The following is a 24,506-nucleotide window of genomic DNA, read 5'->3' on the forward strand; positions in this document are numbered from 1 at the left end:
TCTATCAATTGGGGAATGACTGTATTTTTATACATTGACCTCAGTTCTCTATATATTTGTTTAATGAGACCTTTATCAGATATACTTGTTGCAAATTCCCCCCCCCCCCAGCTTTCTTCTTTCCTTATAATCCTGTATAATTATATAATTACAATTCCTTATAATGCACTGTTTTGTTTGTGCAGAAACTTTTCAATTCTATATAATAAAAATTATCTATTTTTACATTTTGTAATACTCTCTATATCTTCTTTGGTCCTAAATTCTTCCTTTATCCATAGATCTGGCAGATAAATTATTCCATGCTCTCTTAATTTCCTTATAGTATGACACTTTAATTGTAAATAATGTACTTATTTTGACCATAACTTGGTATGGTCTATATACATAGTTTCTGCTATACAGTTTTCCAGGTTTTTTTCCAGCAGTTTTTGTCAAATGATGAGCTTTTGTTCCAAAAGTTTTGATCTTTGGGTTTATCACATACCAGATTACTATGTCATTTACTATAATGTAATTTGTATCTAATCTATTCTACTGACCCACCACTCTATTTCTTAGCCAGTACCAGATTTGTTTTGAAAATTACTGCTTTATAATATAGTTTGAGATCTGGTATGGCCACTAGATCTCCTTCTTTCACATCTTTTTCATTTATTACCTTGATATTCTTGAGTTTTTGTTCTTTCAAATGAATTTTGTTATTATTTTTTCTATCTCTATAAAATAACTTTTTATAGTTTGGTATGAAATTAATAAATAGATTAACTTAGGTAGAATTGCCTTTTTTATTATACTAACTTGGCCTATCCATGAGCAATTAATATTTTTCCAATTCTTTAGATCTTACTTTGAGTGAAAAGTATTTTATAGTTGTGTTCATATACTTCCTGAGTTTGTCTTGGCAGGTAGACTCTCAAGTATTTTATATTGTCTGCATTTATTTCTCCCTCTTTGAACCAATTTGGTTAAGGCTGAGGTTAAAGCATTTTCTGCCTCAACCCCACCATTTTCCTTTCCATTGCAAAAGCTTCTCATTGTATTCCTCTTTTATGTGAGAAAAGTTTTCTTATTCTTCCTCTCCCCCCTTCTCTCAGGCAATCTTTCTTTCTTACTTATCCTTTTTTATATTATCACTACATAATTGTAGAGTCCTTCTAACTTTCCTAATAAAGTTATTAAAAGTTAAATGTTTCATCTTTACATATAGGAATTCAGACAGTTTAACCTTATTGAGTCCATTGTGAGTCCTCTTTCATGTTGACTTTTTTATGCTTCTCTTGAGTCTTGTATTTGAATGTCAAATTTTCTAGTCAATTATGGTCTTTTCATCAATAATGCTTGAAAGTTTTCTATTTCATTAAATATCCATTTTCCTCTGAAGTACTATGCTCAGTTTTGCAGGGTAGGTTATTCTTGGTTGTAATCCTCTCCCTTGCCTTCTGGAGTATCATATTTCAAGTCTTCTGCCCCTTTAATATGGAAGCTGCCAAGTCTTGTGTAATCCTGACTGTGGTTTCACAACATTTGAACAGTTTGTTTCTGACTACCTAAAGTATTTTATCTTTGACCTAGGAACTCTTTTATTTGACTATAATATTCTTGGGGGTTTTCATTTTGCAATTTGTTTCAGGAGGTTATTGATGGTGGATTCTTCCCATTTCTATTTTACCCTCTGGTTCTAGTACATCAGGTCAGTTTTCTTTTATACTTTCTTGAAATATGATGTGTAGGCTTTTTTATCATAGCTTTCAGGTAGTACAATAATTCCCTTTCCCCCTTTTTTTTGCTTTTCAGAGGGGGGAAAGTAGGGCAATTGGGGTTAAGTGACTTGCCCAAGGTCACATGGCTAGTTTTGTGTTAAGTGTCTGAGGCTAGATTTGAACAGAGGTCCTCCTGACTCCAGGGCCAGTGTTCTATTCACTGCACCACCTAATTACCCCTCCTTTTTTTTTAGTCCAATAATTTCTAAATTATCCCTGCTTGATCTATTTTCCACATCACTTGTTTTTCTGATAAGATATTTCACATTTTTCTTCTGCTCATTGGCTTTTTGGGCCCCTTTTTCCATTTAAATTTTTTTTCTTGCTTTTTGGAGGAGGGAGGACAGGGCAATTGGGGTTAAGTGACTTGCCCAAAGACACACAGCTAGTAAGTTTTAAGTGTCTGTGGCTGGTGTGAACTCAGATCCTCCTGACTCCAGGGCCAGCCAGTGCTCTATTTACTGTGCCATATAGCCATCCCATTAAAAAAAACTTTTTTTACTTAGTCTATTTTTAAGGTGTTATTTTCTTCAGTATATTTATGGGTATCCTTTAGCAGGGTGTTGACTCACTTTTCATGGTTTTCTTACATCATTCTCATTTCTCTTCCCTATTTTTCTTCTACTTCTCTTATTTGATTTTCAAAATCCTTCTTGAGCTCCTCCATGGCCTGTAACCAACACATATTTCTCTTGGAAGATTTTGATGCAGGAGTTCTGACTTTGTTGTCTTCCTCCCATTCCATGCTTTGATCTTTTTTGTCCCCAAAAAAGGATTCTATGGGCTGATAGCACTTCCTTTGCTTGCTCCTCTTGCCAGCCAATTACTTGATTTTTGAACTCTTTGCCATGGTAGAACTCTGTTTCCAGAATGGAGAGAGGTTTATCCCAAATTGCTGGGATTTTCAAAATATTTTCAGAGGTCTGAAGAGGTCACCCTCTCTACAGACACCACACTGGCATGCTGGCATTTCTTACCCCAGATCCATTGTCCAAGGCAGCAACCCAGATCCAAGCAGGATAAAGCAAGAATGATTACCCTCTGAATGGATGCTTTGTCCCCCTGCTATCTGTAGGCCAGGAACTCTGGAGGCAGCCACATGACAGCAGCTGCACCTGCTGTGCCTCCACCATCTCTCATCCTGGGCACAAGGACCGGATCATGGTCTTAAGTCACCTGGTTCCAACAGAGTTCTCCACTGACCTTTTAGTTTCTCTTTGGTGTTTATGGGTTGAGAAGTCTGGAAACTGCCACAGCTGCTGGTGATTCACTCTCCTGAAGTCTACTCTGACTGCCTGTAGCAGCAAGCACCCCAGCATACCCAGGTTGTTGCCAACACAGGTTCTTAGATCTGCTTTTCTTTTTTCTTTTTCCAAATGCTTTATTAACTTCTGTTTTACATCATTCATTTCCAGCAGATTTTGAGTAACAAATTTTTTCCCTGTTTTTCCCCTAACCACCACCCCAAAATAGCAGTCCCACAGGATATCCCTTCCTCCAATCTGCTCTCTCCCATATCTTCTCCCACACCCCCTTCGACTCTTTTAATAGGACCTGGTGGATCTCTATTCTCCAGTGCCTGTATATCTTATTTCCCAATTACATGTAAAATAGTATTAATAGTGTGTATATATTTTAAACATTTGATTTTAAAAATTTGAGTTCCAGATTCATTCCCTTCCTCCCTTGCCGCCAACCGTTACTGGGAAGATAAGCAATTCAGTATAGGTTGTACAAGTGTAGCAATGCAAAACATTACCATAGTAGATATATTGTAAGAGACTGACTATATTTCCCTCCCTCCTGTCCCACCTCCCACTTGTTCTATTCTCTACTTTGATACTGTTTCTTTTCAAATGTGGGTGGTTCTGACTTCCCTCCCCCCCGAACCTGTCCTCCCTTCCATCATCCCCCCCTCTCATCCCCTTCCCCGCTACTCTCCTGTAGGGTGAGATACCTTATTTAGTGTGTATGTCATCCCCTCCCTGAGCCAAATTCAATGAGAATAATGTTGACCCATTCTCTTTTACCTTCCTATTCTTCCCCTCCATTGTAACAGTTTTCCCTTGACTCTTCTATATGAGATAGTTTACCCTGTTCTTTCTCTCCCCATCTCTTCTTGTTATATCCCTCTCTCACCTCTTAATTTCACCTTTTAAGTATCATCCCTTCCTATTAAATTGGTCCTGTGCCCTCTATCTATGTATACCTGTAAACATATATACAAACATGCACAGATGTATTCATACACCCGTATACTGCCTGATATAGACACACACACAAACACACACACACACACACACACACACACACATATATATATGTATGTATACATATATCTTTCTATTCCCTTCAACAATTTCATACTGAGAAAAATTTCATCAGTTACAATTATTATTTTTGCATGTAGGAATGTAGGTAGTTCAACTTTTATAAAATCCTTATTATTTCTTTTCCCTGTTTATCTTCTCACCTTCTCATGCTTCTCTTGCTTCTTTTATTTGAATGTCGAATTTTCTATTCAACTCTGTTTTTTTTTTATCAAGAATGCTTGAAAGTCCTCTATTCCACTGAATGACCATATTTTCCCCTGAAACAATATACTCAATTTTGCTGTGTAGGTAATACTTTGTTTTAAGCCCAGCTCCTTTGACCTCCGGAATATCATATTCCAAGTCCTTCAGTCCCTCAATGTAGAAGCTGCCAGATCCTGTGTTATCCTGATTGTGTTTCCATAATATTAAAATTGTTTCTTCCTGGTTGCTTGTAATATTCTCTCCTTGATCTGGGAATTTTGGAGCCTGGCTATAATATTCCTAGGAGTTTTCTTTTTAGGATCTTTTTCAGGAGGTGATGGGTGGATTCTTTCACCCTCTATTTTGCCCTCTGGTTCTAAAACATCAGGGCAGTTTTCCTTGAGAATTTCTTGGAGGATGATTTTTAGGTTCTTACTTTGGTCATGGCTTTCAGGTAGTCCAATAATTTTAAAATTATCTCTCCTGGATCTATTTTCCAGGTTAGTGGTTTTTCCCATGAGATATTTCACATTGCCTTCTATTCTTTTATTTGTTTGGATCTGTTTAACAGCATCTTGATTTCTCATAAAGTCACTAGCTTCTATTTGATCCAATCTAATTCTGAAGGAATGATTCTCCTCAGTGAGCTATTTGAGATTCTTTTTCCATCTGGCAAAATAGGCTTTTTAAGGCATTCTTCTCCTCATTGGCTTTTTGAGCCTCTTTTGACATTTGAGTTAGTCTATATATATTTTTTAAGCAATTGGGGTTAAGTAACTTGCTCAAGGTTACACAGCCAGGTGTTTCTGGATGGGTGCTAAGTGTCTGGGCCCGGGATTTGATCTCCAGGTCATCCCGACACTGGAGCCAGTGCTCTTACTCACTGTGCTACCTGGCCACCCCTAGTCTATTTTTTAAAGTGTTATTTTTCTCAGTTAGGCTGTTGACTCTGATTTCATAATTTTCTTGCATTGTTCTTATTTCTCTTCCCAATTTTTCCTCCATTTCTCTTATCTGCTTCTTAAGGTCCTCTATGGGCTGTAACCAGCTCATATTTTTCTTTGAAGCTTTTGGTGCAGGAGTTCTGACTTCACTGTCTTCCTCCTCCTCCATGCTTTGATTCTTTTTGTCCCCAAAATAGGATTAAAGGTTGGGGTTGGCTCTCAGAGCCCTGTGCTGGCTGATTCCTGCCAGCCTGCTGGGCTGTCCTCAGTGGGAGGTTATCTTCTCTGTGTCATTTTGTGTGTTCTGTAGCTCCAAAGGTTGTTCAGTCCCCTTTTACATGAATTGGGGGAGGTGGAAGCCAGATTCCCATAGAAGTCCTCTTTCTACTCTGCCATCTAGATCTGCTTTTCTCAAGGAAAGCAACTCAAAATGGGTTAACAGTCTTGCTTTAATCAAATATATCATTGACCTCGTTCAGGGAAAAAAGTCAGCACCCCAAACTTCAGAGGATACAGACAGAAGTTACAAGAAGACAGAGAAACATTTCAAGCAGACAGGCTTCTAGCTATCTGACCATTACATCCATACCTAGTCACAGTTACCAGAGAGGAAAGCATCAACATCTGGGTTTTTCAAAGCCGGCGGGCTTAATGGCTGCCCAGAGTCTCGTCTGGTCAAATCACACAACACTTCTCAAAGTGAGCCCCAAAGCAAAGCCTCACATCAGCATTTATATAGCCTTCTCCTGGCTCAGAGAATGTCACAACCCTCTTGACCCAAACACAAATTATCTTCTGAAAAATAAGCCTCCTGCCACAGGCTCCAGGTGCGCTTAAGGCTCTCAAAGGGCCTAGGGGCAGGGAAGATCTTAAATTCACATTCCCATTACACTGCCTCTTGGAGCCTCCATGGGGCTGGAAACATGTGGCTCCCAGAGCTCTGTGATAGATGCTTCCTGTCAGCCTGCCAGGCTGCCTTCAACTGGAGATTTGTTTCTCTCTGTCACTTTGTGGGTTCTGTAGCTCTAAAATTTGTTTAGAGTTATATTTTACAGGTATTGGAGGTGGTTGTGGGGGAAGCTCACATAGAAACTCCTGCTTCTACTCCACCATCTTGGCCCTGCTCCCCTCACATTTTTCTTCTATTTTTAAAAATTCTTTTTACTTTGTTTTTATTGTTTCTTGATGTCTCACAGAGTTATTAGCTTCCACTTGAGCAATTTTAATTTTAAGGAACTATTTTCTTCAATGAGCTTTGTACTTCTTTCTCCATTTTGCTAATTCTGCTTTTTAAGGAGTTTTCATCAGTGAAGGTTTTTTTTTTTTACCTTCACCCCCATTTTGCCAATTCTGTTTAAGGTGCTTTCTTCAATATTTTCTTGTGCCTTGTTTACCAAATTCTTAATTGTCTTTTCATAAATTTATTTAATTATTTCTTTTCTCAATTTTTCCTCTATCATTCTTATGTGATTTAAATATATCTATATCTATCTATCTATATATACATATATATATATATATATATATCTTCCAGTAATAGTTATTGGGCTTGTATCCAATTAACATTTTTTCCCTCTGAGGCTTTGACTATAACTATTTTGACATTGTCTTCTTCAGAATTTGTATCTTAAATGGAAATTCTCTATTACCATAGTGGCTATTTATGGTAAGATTCTTTTTGTTGTTGTTGTTGTTGTCTGCTCATTTTTTCCAGCCCATTTTTTGATTTTGTACTTTATGTTAATGTTGGGCTCTGTTCCTAGTATGGGACTGGGGGAGGCACAGACCCAAACTTCAGGTTTTTTCACACTGCTGTTTTCAGAGCCAGTTCTAGGGGTTTGGAAGTTTTTGGTGCTTCCAAGGTAGTGCTTTTATCAGGAAGGGTTCGTGATCCCTTTGGATGGCAATTGATGTTTGCTACTCAAGGCATCAGCACCCTGGTATCTCAAGTGATCTTGTTTCTTAGTGTTCCTTATCCTTTATGACCAAAAATTGTACTCCTCAGGGACCCTGCTCCTTCATGACTGAAAGTGCTCCTCTTTGCCCTTGAATTGTGACTGAGAAGTAAGTATAGGCAATAGAGTTTCCAAATGTCCTTTGGTCCTATGTCCAGTACTAGCACAGGAGTCCTTTGTAATCTCTTTCTGACCATTTGCCAGATTTCCTTATCTTCTCTGGCTTGAGTGCTCCTGAAGCTGCTGCTGGTTCTGTCACTACCACCAAGTCCCACTACTTGCATCCACTTGGGTTCCAGACCCCTGTGTCATGTATCTTTCCTTCTGACCTAAGTTGTCTTGGCCTAGAAGAATGTCTTACCTTGACATTTTGTTTTGGTTCTGCCACTTCAGAATTTGATTTGAGATGCTATTTTAAAGTTGTTTGGAGTGGAATATTGGGAGATCTTTGCTGAGTGCTTTTTCTACACTGCCATCTTAGCCTTACCCCCATGCCTTTCTTCTAAAAGAATTTTTTACCTTTTATCTTAATTCCTTTCCCTTTCTGTTTTTATTCTTTGATTCATCATCCTTACACTTACTTAATCCTTCTCTTGCCTTTTTATATTCCGCATGGAGTTAAATCATCTAATGTATCAAATTTTAGTGTTCTTTTATAGGTAATTTCTATGTTATTTCCTTGTAATCTTACCCCTTTGCTCCTTTTTTATTACTATTGTACCTCACAACAAAAGTACCATTTCCTGTGGAAAGTTATCAAGATAGAGATAATGGCCCATGATAGAATTTTCCCTTTGTCTCACATTGTCAAATCTATATCTACCCTCCAAACTCCTTCGGACAATTTTATTTCCCATTTGTCCTGGGATCTGTTATCTGGATTCATGTATTGTTGTTCTTCTTAAGGCTGTTTATTCTCAGGATCTCTGATTTCTCTTCTCTTAAATAAAGGTGTTGTCCATGGAGGTCCTCCATTTTCTCAGTAGAAGTCATCTCCCTGTGTACCAAAACCTTGCAGATTAGACCCACTATAAGGTTCTCATATCCCATTATCAAATATAATTCTGTCTTCATGGGGGTATTTTAATGGGTCTTCCTCTCCCTACTAAGTCAATAACTCTGTATTTCTTCTCCCTTGTTTTAATCTCTTCTTTTGCCATATCACTAAATTTTCTGTATCCCTTCTCCTTCAGGAGAGATTTCAGGAGTTTTTTTCCTTCATTTTTTTTTATCATGGATTTGCTTAATATAAATCACATATCTTCTATCTCCTTCCCCTCTCTTCTTTACATACCCTCCCATTCTGTAGTTCAGTCCCAAAAAATACATTGACTTACATGTTGTAGTGTTAGGGGGGAGAATTGAATAGTATTTCAGTATTCCTCACCCATCACTTTTATTTAAGTATTTATTTCATCTGTATATCATTGTTTACTTCTATAAATTTCTTAATAGTTCCTCAGTTGTTATATTTTTCTTTTTACCCCCATGGGTGTATTTCTCTTTCTAGTTTTTGCTGTTTATAATTTCTGAGGATAATTAGATCTTCCTTTTCTTTCTTTTTTTTTGGGGGGGGGGGTTTCAAGTTTTATTCAAGATCAAATACAAAACGTTTCCAGACCCAAGAGGGTTTAATCCTCCTCCTCTTCCTCCTCTTCATCCTGGTTGATCTGGAAGTACCCTAATTCCTAACTCTCCTTCTATTGGCCACCACCCAAAGCCAATCACAAAGATTGTCCTTCTTTAAGTATTTCTTTGTCAGGTACTTCAAATACCTTTTAGAAAACGGCACCTCTGACGTCACGGTGATCTTGCTCTTCTCTCAATAGTCACAACTCCTCCCCAGAGGTTGCGGGCTTTTCCCATCACTTTGATTCGTTCTTGTAAAAACTGTTCCAAATTAGCTGCATCCATAATCCCATCTTCCACAGGATAGGTACAATCCAGGGTAAATTTGAGGACTTGCTTCATTTTTTTTTTTGCCGCCTTTCATCACAGATTTCTTTCCTTCTTTTTTTTTTTTTGGAGGGCAATTGGGGTTAAGTAACTTACCCAAGGTCACTCTGCTATTTTTTTGTTAAGTGTTTGAGGCCGGATCTGAACCCAGGTTCTCCTGACTCCAGGGCCGGTGCTCTATTCACTGTGCCACCTAGCCGCCCCCATCACAGATTTCTTCATGGGTGCCATGGCGATGGAGGAGCCAGAAAGGGCTGACCTTCCTTTTCTTTCATTTATTTGGGAGTGTTAGAAAATTGAGCTAGGTGGCGCAGTGAGTAGAACACCGGCCCTGGAGTCAGGAGGACCAGAGTTCAAATACGGCCTCAGACACTTAACACAAAAAACTAGCTGTAGTGACCTTGGGCAAGTCACTTAACCCCAATTGCCCTCCAAAAAAACCAAAACAAAACAGATATAGGTTAGTCATGTGACCATGCGCAAGTCACTTAACCCCAATTGCCCTGCCTTCTTCCTCCCAACTAAAAAAAAAAAACACTCATATCAAAAGAGTGGAGACTTTCTCAGTCGAAGGGGGTATGGGAGAAGATATGGGAGAGAGCAGATTGGAGGAGGGGATATCCTGTGGGACTGCTATTTTGGGGTGGTGGGTAGGGGAAAAACGGGGAGAAAATTTGTAACTCAAAATCTGGTGGAAATAAATGATGTAAATCAGAAGGTAATAAAGCATTTGAAAAAAAGAAAAATTGAGTAATATGCTCATGTTTTGTTGTTGTTTTAATGCTTTAAATGTCTCTCTTATTGGATGTCCATTAAAAAAAAATTCAACTTTTATTTTTAGTTCTTAATTCTCTCCCTTCCCCTTCCCATTGAGAAAATAATTTTAAAAAAAAGCAACATCACAAAGGTGAATAATTATGCAAAATACATTCCTACATTAGCAATGTCAAAAAAAAGAGGAAAAAAAACTTAAAAGAAACTATGTGTCCTTGGACAGGTCACTTAACACCAATTGCCCTGCTTTCCCCCCTCCAAAAAGAAAAAAGAAAATAAATTAAATGGGAATTTTTTAAAAAAAGAAAACATGCTTCAGTTTCTACTGATTCTATCAGCTTTTGATATGAAGGTAAAAAAATAGTTCATCATGAGTCCTTTGGAGTTATAGCTGTTCATTGTATTTCTCAGAGTTCCTAAGTCTTTTAAAGTTGATTATCTTTACATACAGCCATTCCTCAGTCTATGGACATCCCCTCAGTTTCCAATTCTTTGTTACCACAAAAAAAGCTGCTATGAATATTTTTGTATATTAGTGTCCTTTCCCACTTTCTTTGATATATTTAGCTGTTATAGTCCTATCAGCAGTATTGCTGGGTTAAATGGTATATACAGTTTAATAAATTTTGGGGGCATAGTGTCAAATTTCCCTTCTTAATGCTTGAACTAGTTAATAGCTCCACCAAAAATACATTTGCCCAAAGGGTTATAAAAACATGCATACCCTTTGACCCAGTAATACTAGGCTTGTATCCCAAAGAGATTTTTAAAAAGGAAAAAGACCTATACACAAAAATATTTATAGTAGCCCTTTTATTGGTGGCAAGGCACTGGAAATTGAGGGGATACTGGCCAGAGAAGTTATTGTGTATCATTGTGCTGGAATACCATTGTGTTGTAAGAAATGATGGGCAGGATTCCCTTGGGAAAACCTTTGGGGGAAAAAAATCTTAAATGAACTGATGCAAAGTGAAATGAGTGAACCAGGAGAACATTACATATAGTAACAATATACAATATAGTAACAGTGATATTGTATGATTATCAAATGTGATTGACTTTTTTATTCTCAGTAATGCAATGATCCAAGAATTTTAAAGGTATGCTATGTATCTCCAGAGAAAGAATTGTTGACATCTGAATGTTGACTGAAGCATACTTTTTAAAAGTTATTTTCCTTTTTTGTCTGTTTTCTTTCACAACATGACTAACATGAAAATATGTTTTGCATAACTGCACATGTATATAAATGTTTGCCTCCTCAATGACAGTGGGAAAGAAAGGAGGAAGAAAATTTGGGACTCAAAAAAGAATGCTAGAATTGTTTTTATGTGGGAAAAACATTTTCTGTATTTAATTAATTAATTTTTAGTTTTCAACATTCATTTCCACAAGATTTTGAGTTTCAAATATTCTCCCCATCTCTCCCCTACCTCTCACACCAGATGGCATACATTCTGATTAACTTCCGCCAGTCTGCCCTCCCTTCTATCATGCCCCCCCTCTTATCCCCTTCACCTTTACTTTCTTGTAGGACAAGATAGATTTCTCCCATTGCCTCTATATCTTATTTCCCAGTTGCATGTAAAAGCAATTTTTAACATTTGTTTTAAAACTTTGAGTTACAAATTCTGTCCCTTCTTCCCACCCTCGTTGGGAAGGCAAGCAATTCAATATAGGTTATACATGTATAGTCATGCTAAACACTTCTATAATAGTCATATTGTGAAAGACTAACTATATTTCCTTTCATTTTCCATCTATCCCACCCCCCACTTAATTCTATTTTCTCCTTTGACCTTTTCCCTTTTCAAAAGCATTTGCTTATGACTACTCCCTCCCCCACTCAGCCCTCCTTTCTATCATCCATATCATCCCCTCCCCCCTTACTTTCTTGTAGGGTAAGATACCTAATTGAGTGTGTATGTTTTTCCTTCCTTAAGCCAAATCTGATGAGAGTAAAGTTCACTCATTCCCTCTTACCCCCGCCCCTTCTTCCCTTCCATTGGGAAATCTTTTTTGCCTCTTTTATGTGAGATAATTTACCCCATTCTCTCTCTCCCTTTCTCCTTCTCCTGATATATTCCTCTCTCACCCTTTAATTTTATTTTTTAGATATCATCCCTTCATATTCAACTCACCCTGTGCCATCTATTTATCTATCTATCCATCCATACATACATATGTACATACAGGCACACATACACTTGTGTGTGTGTGTGTGTGTATAATTTTCTCCAACTACCTAATACTCAGAAAGGTTTTATGAGTTACAAATATCATCCTTCCATGTAGGAATGTAAACAGTTCAACTTTAATAAGCACCTTATTGTTTCTCTTTCCTGTTTACCTTTTTATGCTTTTCTTGCTTTTTGTATTTGAAAGGGAATTTTTCCTTTCAGCTCTGGTCTTTTCATCAAGAATACTTGAAAGTCCTCTATTTCACTGAATTTCCATTTTTTCCCTTGAAGTATTATACTCAGCTTTGCTGGGTAGGTGATTCTTGGTTTTAATCTAGCTCTTCTGACCTCTGCAATATCATATTCCAAAGCCCTTCGATCCCTTAATGTAGAAGCTACTAGATATTTCCACAATACTCAAATTGTTTCTTTTTGGATGCTTGCAATATTTTCTTGACCTGCAGACTCTGGAATTTGGCTACAATATTTCTAGGAGTTTTCCTTTTGGGATCTTTTTCATGAAGCAATTGGTGGATTCTTTCCATTTCTATTTTACCCTCTGGTTCTAGAATATCAGTGCAGTATTCCTTGATAATTTCTTGAAAGATGATGTCTAGGGTTTTTTTTTTAATCATGGCTTTCAGGTAGTCCAATAAGTCTTAATTGATCTCTCCTGGATCTATTTTCCAGGTCACTGGTTTTTCCAATTAGATATTTCACTTTGTCTTCTAGTTTTTCATTCTTTTGGTTCGTTTTATAATTTTAAAAATGTGCATTCTATGGGGCCTCTAGGTGGCGCAGTGAATAGAACACCGGCCCTGGAGTCAGGAGGACCTAGGTTCAAATCCGGCCTCAAACACTTAACACAGAAACTAGCTATGTGACCTTGGGCTAGTCATTTGACCCCAATTGCCCTGCAAAAAAAGGTATATTCTTTTATTTTCTAGGACTCTTATGAAAGTTATAAAGGAACTACTAGATTTGATTCATATAATTGATCTCTTTGTACAAAAAAGTATTTGTGCTGATCACATGCCTGCTACCTCTGATTACTCTTTAGGGTATAAAAGTATCTATTGCAGAGGTCCCATTCTATAACAGCTCAAAACCTTAATTGAACTCAGTCTCCCATTAATTCTAGATATGGACAGACATGTGGTACAAAAAGCAGGTTGTGTAGAACCTGCCTACATCAAGCTTTGGTTTTCTTATCTTTAAGGCTATAGAAAAGGAAAAACAGCTTGTTGTCTATTAGATAAATCTCCCGACTTCCTAAGAAAAGTAGTCATCTGGGGGTGGCTAGTGGCACAGTGAATAGAGCACTGGCCCTGGAGTCAGGAGGACTTGAGTTCACAATCTGGCCACAGACACAACACACACACACACACACACACACACACACACACAAACTAGCCATGTGACCTTAGGCAAGTCACTTAACTCCAATTGCCCTACCTTTCCCTCTCCAAAAAAAAAAAAAAGCAAAAGAAGTCATCTCCAGTGAGGATTTCACATAGACCTCATCTTGTATGACATTTTATTTAGATTCCATATGTTTCTTTTTCTGTGTAGCCACAATCCATTCCTTCTGGAAACTCCAGCTTGTTACACACTACCTCCTTTACAGGTAGGTATTGTGAAATTTCATTAGGGTCCATAAACAGGGCTGGTAGAACATGTATTAAATTTGCTATTTTGCTCTCACTTGAAGTGTATTCTCTTAACATATGTCTTTTCAGCCTCATGGTAGATAGAGCCTTGCATCATTCAATCTGATAAGCACACTCAATTCTTAAAAAAAAAACTCAATAGTGGGGGTCAGTTAGAAGGCATCGCTCTAATTTTCCCATTTAAGCTTGAAACTCCAAGATCATGAAATTCATCTTCAAACCACAAAGCTTCTTCAAAAATATTTAATCTGTTCCCAGGCTTTCAGTTTCTTTGTGTCTATGTGATTTGTTGTAGACACAACCTTAGTGCTTCACCAAGCAATGTTCCTTTGTGGTCTAATCATCTCTTTGGAGTGTTCTCTCTTTGCCCATTCTTCAGCAACATGCCACTTTAAGTACTCCCTGGGAATTGTTTAAAAGTTTTAAAACATCATTTTCATCAAACTCAATTCCAAACCCAGAAACACGTCAGATTCTTAAAACATTGTCACCCAACATCATTTCAGGGACATCAGTTCATTTCCCCGCATCCACCAACTTCATGATATGCATCTGGGTTGCAGTTAACTTCCAGGACTGGATGAACTTCTGGCACCTGCTCTGTCTGTGAGGACAGCAAAGAACCAGTACAAACCAGGGTGGCAATGGTGGCAGTCTCTTCTCCCCTGCCCCTTCCTTGGCCTTTTCCCCCAAGCGGGTACCATCCCCATCCTGGATTCTCAGGCCCTGCCCAACCCACACCTGAGTCACATAGACCTCCTGCCTCTGCCTCTTTCAATTTCTTTTTCTAAGGCAAGGCTCTTTATTACTATTTCCTATTCTGTTAATCTCGACAATTTGTACTTTTGTAAATTTAATTCATTTCATTTAGATTGTCATGTAGTTGGACAAAATAGTTCTTAATGATTTCTTCTAATTCTTTTCATAGTTTGTGAATTTACTTTTTTTCATTTTTAATTAGTGGTAATTTGATTTATAATCCCTTAAGGGCTGCTTTTGTTTCATCCCCACAAATTTTTCTATGTTGTCTCATTATTGCCAATATCTTTAAAGAAATTGATTGTTTCTATGATATACTCTATATTTCTATGATATAGTTTCCAATTAATTTAAAATTTTTGTTTCAAAGGCCCTTTATTGAATATAATTTTTGTTACATTATGATTGTTAAAGATACATGTAATATCTCTGCTTTTCTACATGTTGGTGGGTTTTTTATGCTTTAATACATGGTCATTTTTTTGTGAAGGCATCATGCACAGTTAAGAAAAAAGTATTTTCTTTTTTTATGCTCATTCAGTATTCTCCAGTGTTCTGTCATATCCAACTTTTCTAAAATTCTTTTCAGGTACTTAACATTTCTTCTTTATTTTTTTTGATAGACATCTTGGTGTAAGAAGGGGTTCTCTAACTATTATAATTTTACAGTTTATTTCTTCCTGTAATTTATTTAACTTTTCCTTTAAGAATTTAGATGCAATGACACTTGGTATATACACATTTGACATTAATATTTATTCATTGTCTATGGTACCATTTGGCAAAATGTAGCTTCCTTGTTGATCTTTTATAATTTCTTAAAATCTCTTAAATTTCATTTAGGACCATTTTTTTCCTTTGCTTTATCTGATATTGTGATTACTACCCTTGCCTTTTTTTTTTTAATTTCAGCTGAAGCATAATAAATCACGGGGTTTTTGTTTATTTTTTTTTTTGCAAACAACATATTGTTGGATTCTGATTTCTTACTCATTGTGCTAATCCTTTTTTGTTTTATTGGTAAGTCCATCCCTTTCACATTCACCATTTTGATTGCTAGCTGTATTTTCTATTTTCTTCCTTCCATTGTAGTTTTATTTTTCTTTCTCCTTTTTTTCCCTGCTCCTCTTTTGAGGAATTTGTTGTCTTCAGACTATTGCCCCTTTTACTTTCCCTCATTCTCCACCCCCCTTCCCCTTTTTCCTTTCCCCTTATTTCTCTCTTGGATAAGATGTATTTCTTAATTTTTGAAGCTCAAGTGTGACCTGCTCTCCCCCACCCCCAACCAAAACTGGGTAGAAAATTTGACACACAAACACAGTAGCCAAGGGAAATTTTAAAAAGGTGAATATGAATGAGAAATCATACAGGATGATATGAGGTTATGTTGTTTACATTCTTATATGAGGAGATGATACATGTAGACCCTCAGAAATTTATCATTATCAGAACTCATAGAGGGAATTTAATTAAACATAGGGTCTAGGTGTGATTCTGATATGTTTGGAAAGGGTGGGCAAGAAGAATGCACTGGAAGGGGCAGCTAGGTTTCACAGTGAATAGAGCACCAACCCTGGGGTCAGGAGAGCCTGAGTTCAAATCCGACCTCAGACACTTGACACTTACTAGCTGTGTGACCTTGGGCAAGTCACTTAACCCCAATTGCCTTGTCTTCTGTCCTTAAAAAAAAAAAGAATGCACTGGCAGAATGGGGAAAGGAGAGGAAGAACGTGAAAATTATCTCGCATAAATGGAATGTTCAAGGAGGCATGTATATAGCAACTTAAAACTTTCTGAGCCCTTGGGTTAGGCATTAAAGCTATCTCAGGAATAAATCAAATGACTTCTGGAGTGACAAGATTAGTCCCACTTGGATGGCAATCCTCTTACTTTCAGGTCTGGTACATCCAGTGCCTTGCACCAGTTCCATCTGTTTTTAATTCTCTGACTGAGTGTACTCCTCACCCCTAGAAGAATGTAGCTGCCTATTGTAATGTAATACCAAGCAAAGGCAACTTCCCAGGTTCAAAATACCAGCATAGGTGCTCTCTATTTTATTCAGTAACAAACCCAGAACAGAGAAGATCAAAACATGACATCATTCAAAATACAGCATTTACTAAGTGTGATTAAAAAATCTCCAAGTACTACCCCACCCCAGGACTTTCCAATCATTCAATCAATTACAAAGTCCCTGTTCTAAATACTACTCCACCCCTAGGCTATACCTTCTTTTGGTCCACCACAAAACCCCTCTTCTCAAATGGAGATTATTTTCCAAACATAGGTAAAGTACCTTCATTTGTCAATCACAGAGCACAATAAGGTCAAAAGTTCCCCACCCCTGGATCACAATTGAATCTACCCCAGAGTTACATCAAGTTTAAACACAGCACTTAATACCCAAATGGAGGTCTTTTCTTCATCTTGACACTAGGCAAGTTCTCAGCAATCTTAGTTCCTGGAGAGACAAGGCTTAGCAAGGCCATAAGATACATTGCCAGTCCCTTCATGAATTTATCCTCTGTCTGTAGAACAGTCCTAGAACCCCTGAACACATTAGCAAAGCCCTCTCCCAGGATTTCTGTAAACATACAACAAGAAAATCCTTCTTCAGGGCTTCTGAACCAACAGAAAGGCTCCCAGACCCCTGCAACAACAGTACTGTCCTTCACCAGTGGACAGTATTCATTCTGTCTGCCGGACAGTCTCCAGACCCCTGCAACAACAGTACTGTCCTTCACCAGTGGACAGTATTCATTCTGTCTGCCGGACAGTCTCCAGACCCCTGCAACAACAGTACTGTCCCTCACCAGTGGACAGTATTCACTCTCTGTCTGCAGGACAGTCTCAGGCCTTCTTAACCAAATGCCAGGTTCCAGGACTTCTTCAACAGGACAGTCTTTCACCAGTGGACAAATCTGGCAAAATAACATCAAAACAGACAGACAAAGTACCAGCAAAACAGCCATGTCTCCTCAGTCCTTGGCAGCTCAGGGGGCAGGTCTCAAAAGTCCAGGGCAATTCAAAGCGGCCACCAGCAATCTCTTAGTCTCTCTCTCTCCATGAGGTGCTGCTTCCAAAAAGAACTTCCGCCTCTCTCTTGTCTCTCCAAATCTACATCACCAGCTCCTCCCACTTCAGGACTTTCTTTTCACATCAACAAGCCCATCCCACAGGTGGGATTAACAAACTCTGGGTTTTAATACAATCAATTTGAAAACCAAGCCAATACAGGGGAATCTTTAATTGCCATTACTATCACACCTATACATTTCTCTCCTCAGCAAATGGCTGGGTGGAGATGAGGTCTGCTTTTCATTGCAATAGAATTATGGTGTGAAGGCAGAGCTCACAGGCAGAGACTACTAAAGTATTAACAGAGTTATTGCACAAATAGTGGGTTAAGTTGTGCACTGATAATTTATAGAGGCTGGTAAGGGGCAGTCCAAGTGATTAGAATTCTCCCCTACAAATTTATAAGACTGCCCACCATGTCAACCTTCCTGGTTTTTTAGACTGTGGAGACATTGGGAACTAGAGAAAATGGCTAGTCTTCTACCTTATTGTTCATAGAACATTATCTTTTATACCTATATTAGCTCTAGTCCCATAGCTTAACAATCAAAATATGACCATATAGTCAATTTCAATTGTATGAGAAAGTTCACTGTCTAAAAAGCAATCTGGTAAAAATGATTCAATTGTATAGATGGTCTGCCCCCAAATCTAAAGATGTATAAATTTTGGAAACAGACACTTCTGATAAAAATATAATAATGTGTCACATAACCAACACAATGGATCATTATACATTTTCTCTGATACTCACTACCTCTAAAATTTTTCTAAAATAAGTATTACGGTCAAGATGTAAAGTAATTGCAATTATCTCTACAAATTGAAATAACAAGAACACTCAATGTTATAACCTGGTAAATATAACCTGAAGGCTATCACCAGCTTCCATACTCTGGCAGGACTCCACAGCCTGGTCTATTCAGCAACTCTTTTGCTGCTACTGTCATCTCTACCAGTAAAACCTTCCCCACCCCAACCACTCAGTGACAACAAGAGACAGAACTTTACTCCCTTCCCCTTCCCCGACAATCTGTGTAGTGAAGGTGAAAATATATTTAAGCAGGTTTGTTCTGCTTGAAGTGGCAGTTACTATTCCACAGCAACCAATGTTCAGCCAGTAAAGTAAGAAACAGAGGGGAACTGAGGACAAGGAACCAGTGTGTGCAAGGGGGCACCAGGAACCAGAATATTAACACCATAGTGTAAAATGGTACTGTGAGACCACTACTAACAAGAAAAACAAGTTCATATTTATATAGGACTTTAATGTATGAAATTCACCTTATGGAATATACTATTTCATTTGATCCTTACAAAATCCCTGAGTTATAATAATGTGTGATATACATAATCATTCAGATTTAGAATTAGTTCTGTAAATATTGGTACAAAAGTGCTAATCAGTTCAGAATGAACTGATGCTGGTGAGGACACCTAAGAAATCATCACATCAGGGAGAAAGAGGGACTCAAAGAAGCAATAGAAATACCACGAGGAGTAGATAAGATGAGAAAGACAACAGAGAAAAGTCAAGGGCTGCTCAATTCTGATTGCACTCATTTTTTTTCTGCCCACAAAAAATGACTTTTTGACAGATCAAAAATGTATACTAGGGAGTTGGCAAGCTAGATAAGTAATGAGATAGTAAGGGAGGACTTAACTACCTTAAGTAAATTCAAGTTACCCAGTACAGAAGAACTACATTTTAGGATGTTTAAAGTGGCAAGTATGATTGTTGAGTCACTGACTGAAAGAATGTATAAAATGAAGATTTATAGGATTCGATATCAGTATGTTTTGTTTTTGAAAAGGGAAGAAACTAGATTCTGAAGGTACACTAAGGAACTGAATTTTGGTTCCTGGAAAAATTAGGCATCTATAAGGACTTAAGGAATGTTTGGTGAACATATATAGAAGGGGCTAGCATGACCTTATCAAGAACTGGTGATGTCAGACCAACTATTTCCTTTTTGGGCATGGCTCCTATTTCAGTGGACAAAGAGAATGCCATAGTCATAGTTTACATATGTTTTGGCAATGCATTTGACAAAGGAATGCAGGCTATTCCAGAAAATTTGTAAAGAAGACTGGATGATAGTATAATTGGAGTGATTAGGTAACTAATCAGACTAGTTAACTGACTCAAAGAGTAGTCATTAATATTTTGATCTCAAATAGGTCAGTTGTCTCTAGTGGGGTATTTTAGAGACCTATACTTGGTCAGTGGGTAAGATATGGAAAGAAACCAGTTTAAATTTGATGTCAGGAAAAAACTTCATAGCAGAGGTATCCCTAAATCACAAAGTGGTACGTTCCTTCTACTCATATATATTCAAACAGAGGCTAGATGGCATCTTGTTGGACATGTTGTAGGGAGATTCATTTCCAAGTATTGGTTGAACTAGATGGTAGCTGAGGTCCCTTATAATTCTAAAATTCTGTGATCCTGTGGTGTCATTCCCCTGATCAAGAAGCTTCAGTCATTCTCCATTGCCTCTAGGAAAAAAAATGGTAACTCCTCTGTTTGACATTTCACCATTTGGCTGATTTCATATTACTACCCTTCAAACAGTTTATAATTTAGTCAATCTATACTTCTTGATGTTCACCACACAAATATTTAGCACTGATCTGGCACATAGTGGCTATTGAATAAATGCTCATTGAATTTAATTGAATTAAGTCTCTTGGTCACTTTGCAATTTGGTCATCTGGTAATACCAGGTTCCTTGTTTTTTTTTTTTAAATTTAGTAGCCTCTTCTTTTACAGATATGTTGAAAAGTGATCCTTCAATACTTTCAAATTGAGTCTCTTCATCATGTTCTTCTGAGTATATTTGGTTTCTACTGGGAAGTTGCTCTCATCATCTCTGGGGCATTTCTGCTTTTCATATAGAACATCAGGGACTATGATGTTAAACTATGCACACTGTGGTTTCACTGTAATTGATTGAGAAAATAGTTTGTTATCGAAATCTTTACAGATTTTTTTCCTACTTTGTTTTTCATCTTTGTTGTCCTTCTAATTTCATTCTGAAAAAACCCTTGGAATGATTTGGGTTAGGTGTATATCTTGCCAAATCTTCTGTTGATTTGTCATCTCCATTGCTTCTTGATAGTTTGTGAGGAGATACTGCTCAAATGTCCTACCATCTTTGATATATTTCAAAATAATTTGTATTCTAAGCTACAGGCATCTTTGGCCACCATATCTCTTGGCTTTCAGTGATATTAAGTATTTTTCCTAGCTGAGTTGGATTCTTTCAGTTTCTTGATAGGACTGATTTGCACCAGTTAAATTGCCTTATTACTGATTTGCAAAATATATAAATTGAAAGCTGGGGGGTTGAGTCATGAATTGTACTGGAGTAGAGTGATTCATCATTGGTTTTGAATCATTGATTTTAGTTTATGCCTCTAGAAACATAAAATTTTGGCATATTTTGCCCTACCCCACCAAGACCCTTTTCTCCTTCATTGCATCAGAATATATCACATTCTAGGTTTCTACAGCAAAGGCAAAAAGGAGGCCCTAAATTCCTATGCAAGCATTTATGATAAAAGTATATTGAATAAGATGTTGCACCAAAGTATATATGTTTTGGCAGAGGGACAGTCCTATGAATGACACATATTCTGTATCTACATCTGAAGGTCAGGAAAGGCACTGTGGATGTACATTATTATCTTTCTATGACTAAATTCTAGACAATTCCTCTTTCCAAAGGAAGAAAAACATGGATGAATTATATTTCTTGGGAGTTCTTTCTATATGTAGTTTGTTTCTCTTCTCACTGTTTTCTCTCTGATTTCCTTTATCTATAATGTTAACTCATTAAGAAAGAATGAAGGAAAGAAATCTACTTGAACACAGTAATCTGAGATTTTTTTCACACTAATCAATATCAGTTAAAACATAAGAAAGATGAAATTCAGGTTGCATAGAGTCATACAGTTTATGTAGATAGTGTGATGGCTTGTCATTCTCTGGCAGTGAAGGAGAATATTCCTACATAAGAAGAGTAATTTATTTTAGTTAAATAAGGTGAACTTTTCAACTTCATGACCAAATTAGATGTCTAAATTATTAGTATGTTAGGGCACCATGATAAGTGTTAAGATTGATTTCAATCAGTCTATCTTGTGCTAATGCTTTTGTTCAGCAACTTATTCCATTAAAGTGTCACCATCTTTTTCTTTACTTTGAGTCTTTGAAGTGGGCAATAATGATGGTTTTTCTAATAAAGTCAATTTAAACAGTATCAGGAGGGGTGGCTAGGTGGCGCAGTGAATAAGAGTGCTGGCCCCCAGGGTCGGTTCCGCCTCAAATACTTAACACCCACACAAAAAAAACTGGATGTGTAACCTTGAGCAAGTTACTTAACTCCAATTGCTTAAAAAAAAGCATCAGCAAATTAAGCTACAGGGAAGCCAAAATTAGGAGGATGAGAACATGAGCCACAAAGGATGAGAATAAGAAAAAAAGATGAAATAAGAAGAATTGGAAATCAGAGGAAAAATAATGTTGAGAAGAGAAGGGTTAAAAGAATGAAGAAGGAAAATAAGAGAAAGTAATATAGAAAAGAGAGATAAGATGAAAGGACAGGAGAGGCAAGAAAGGAGGGGCAGGGAGGAAGAGAGAGAAAGAGAAGGGGAGCACACTGTATTACTAAATTCATAGTCAAGAGTTCCTTTAACTTTAATGGAAATTTTACAGTATATATTTAAAATATAACTACAATAGTCATTTATTAATAGTTCACATGGGAGAAAATTGGTTGAATTAATTTTCTAAGCTAAGTATTTTATTTCTAGAAGTTAAAGAACTATCAAGAGGAAGATACTAAAAGAAAAAAAGACATTAATTAAATATAATATTACTAACTTCTAAAGGATTAGGAAGAGAGTCTATAATAAGACAGAAGGCAATCAGGCATGTGACTTCAGCAACACCTAAAATTTATAAAGCTTTTATTTATGAATGTCTAAATCCATGAATACTCTTCACTAAAGACCTACCCTGATGTCTGTGTTGTACTTCTTAAGCATTAAAACAGCAGAATATAAGATCTAGCAGGTCTCATCAAGATAGAAAGAGTTTCAGGTATGGTGTTGGTAACAATCATATGTCTGCTATGCAATAGCCATCATTGCTGAGTTTAAAGATTGGCGACTGGGTGAGGATTTTTAAATTTTTACTTTTTAGCCAATTCTTGAAGTCCATCATCTAAGTGATGGAAGATTTTTAAATTTGCTTCACTAGAAGTGCCCATGTCACAGACATTTGAAGTCACTGAAATACTGAAGTCTAGCTTCATAATGCCTCTGAGACAGGCACAAACAATCATCATTTTCTTGGTTTTTGTGGATTGGAGAATCAGGCACAATACCTTCCTGGGTTCATATTAAGTTTATATAAGAGAAAAAAATATAGTAAACATTTTTTCCTACTTAAGTTTTTCAATGTGAAAAGAAATTCTTTGTCTTATGAAACAAAATGGTGGAAAGTGCTAATCGTTGCAAATAATGTAACAGATGATATGCTATACTTTCCAACTACCTTTAGGTTATGAAGTACAAGGAGGGGAAGTCTGCCATTTATATGTTCATGATGAACTGAGCCTACATCATGCAATACAGCATTGTGGGGGAAAACACACTGGATTTGGAGTCAGAAAACATGGATTCAAATCCTAATGAACATGTATTAGCTTTGTGACAATACGCTAGTTACTTAATCTCTTTGAGTCCATTTCTTTACCTGTAAAATGGGAATAATAATCTGCAAATATATACTTTTCTCACAGGATTGTGGTAAGGAAGGTGTTACGAATATCTTAAAGCGTATGAGTTACTATGGATGATATTGAGAGATGAGTGATGTTGAGTATGGTGTCTTAACTATTATGCTTGGATTTGATTTGGTTTAGGTTTTTTGATTTCTTATCAAACAGAAGTAAAGAAAAGAAATATGAAATGCATTTTTAGTAGTCAGCACAAGATTCAATAGAAGTAAAAATCTAGATTCTAAGGGATTCTAAAGTTTACTTGGTTCAACATACTCATGTTATACATGAGAAAAACCATTATACTAGTATGGAAAATGATTTCCTCAAACCACTGAAATATTACAGACAGTATTTGAACCCAAATCATTATACTATAGAGTCAACCATCATTTAACTTCATCACTATACCTCTCTATTTGGTGTCTTCTTTACTTCCACCACTTAAACTGTGATTGATGTGGAAAGGTCATATATAAAGTCTTTCATAAAATGGAAAGATTGCAGAATAATATTCTAGTAGGATCCTTGAGGGGAAATATATCATAACCTTTGCTTCCAGGCAAGTTAGTACCTAAAAGCAGTGAAAATAACAGCAGTAAACTTACCTACCTAAGATGATATTGGAAAGTTTTCTATAAATTCTCAAAACAAAATAAATGCAACTACCTTTTATTTAAGAAATAAAGGTGTATATTGTGATACTCACAAAAATTATGGCTTAATAATTATCATAAAAATTGGAACTTGCTGGCATCTGGATAAGCCCTCCAGATGATCCTTCCCACCCCAAAACGAGACTGATATGCTCTTCTCTACAACCATGTCTAAATCCTTGAAGAAGCTGATGAAGGAGAGCTGGGAGAAGAGCCAGTCCAAGGGGAATATGTGCGATCAGGATGTCTCCAGCATGCTAGATGTCGATGACTGGTTTACTTTATTCCACAGTACACAGCTGGTTCTCCCTCACAACAAGCTAACAATTATGCCACCAAACCGCAGAACGGAAGGATGTGGAAGTCATGGTCTTTTTCAGTAACCAGACTGAAAAGTTGCTGACACACATGAGTAGCCTCCAGATATTTAAACAACTGAAACTTGGCATGAAGAGGCTAAATAAAT

The 24,506-nt window shown here is 37.1% G+C and overlaps 1 protein-coding gene, 1 long non-coding RNA gene and 1 pseudogene across 2 annotated transcripts in view; all 3 read right to left on the reverse strand.

Moving 5' to 3' along the window:
• Positions 1-24,506, reverse strand: part of GPRIN3 (GPRIN family member 3) — a 64,686-nt gene that overhangs the window by 15,914 nt on the left and 24,266 nt on the right. The gene's annotated exons all lie outside the window — the stretch shown is intronic.
• On the reverse strand, positions 13,185-14,274 carry LOC138169185 (TIP41-like protein; annotated as a pseudogene).
• On the reverse strand, positions 16,542-17,770 carry LOC138169581 (uncharacterized). The gene is made up of 2 exons (XR_011170395.1): positions 17,348-17,770; positions 16,542-17,255 (listed from the first exon to the last, which is right to left on the reverse strand). It is a non-coding gene; the product is annotated as an uncharacterized lncRNA (long non-coding RNA).

The sequence above is a fragment of the Petaurus breviceps genome, unplaced genomic scaffold, assembly GCF_028583685.1.
Source record: "Petaurus breviceps papuanus isolate PSGF00001 unplaced genomic scaffold, PetGlider_PUasm1.0 126, whole genome shotgun sequence".
Taxonomy (NCBI): domain Eukaryota; kingdom Metazoa; phylum Chordata; class Mammalia; order Diprotodontia; family Petauridae; genus Petaurus; species Petaurus breviceps.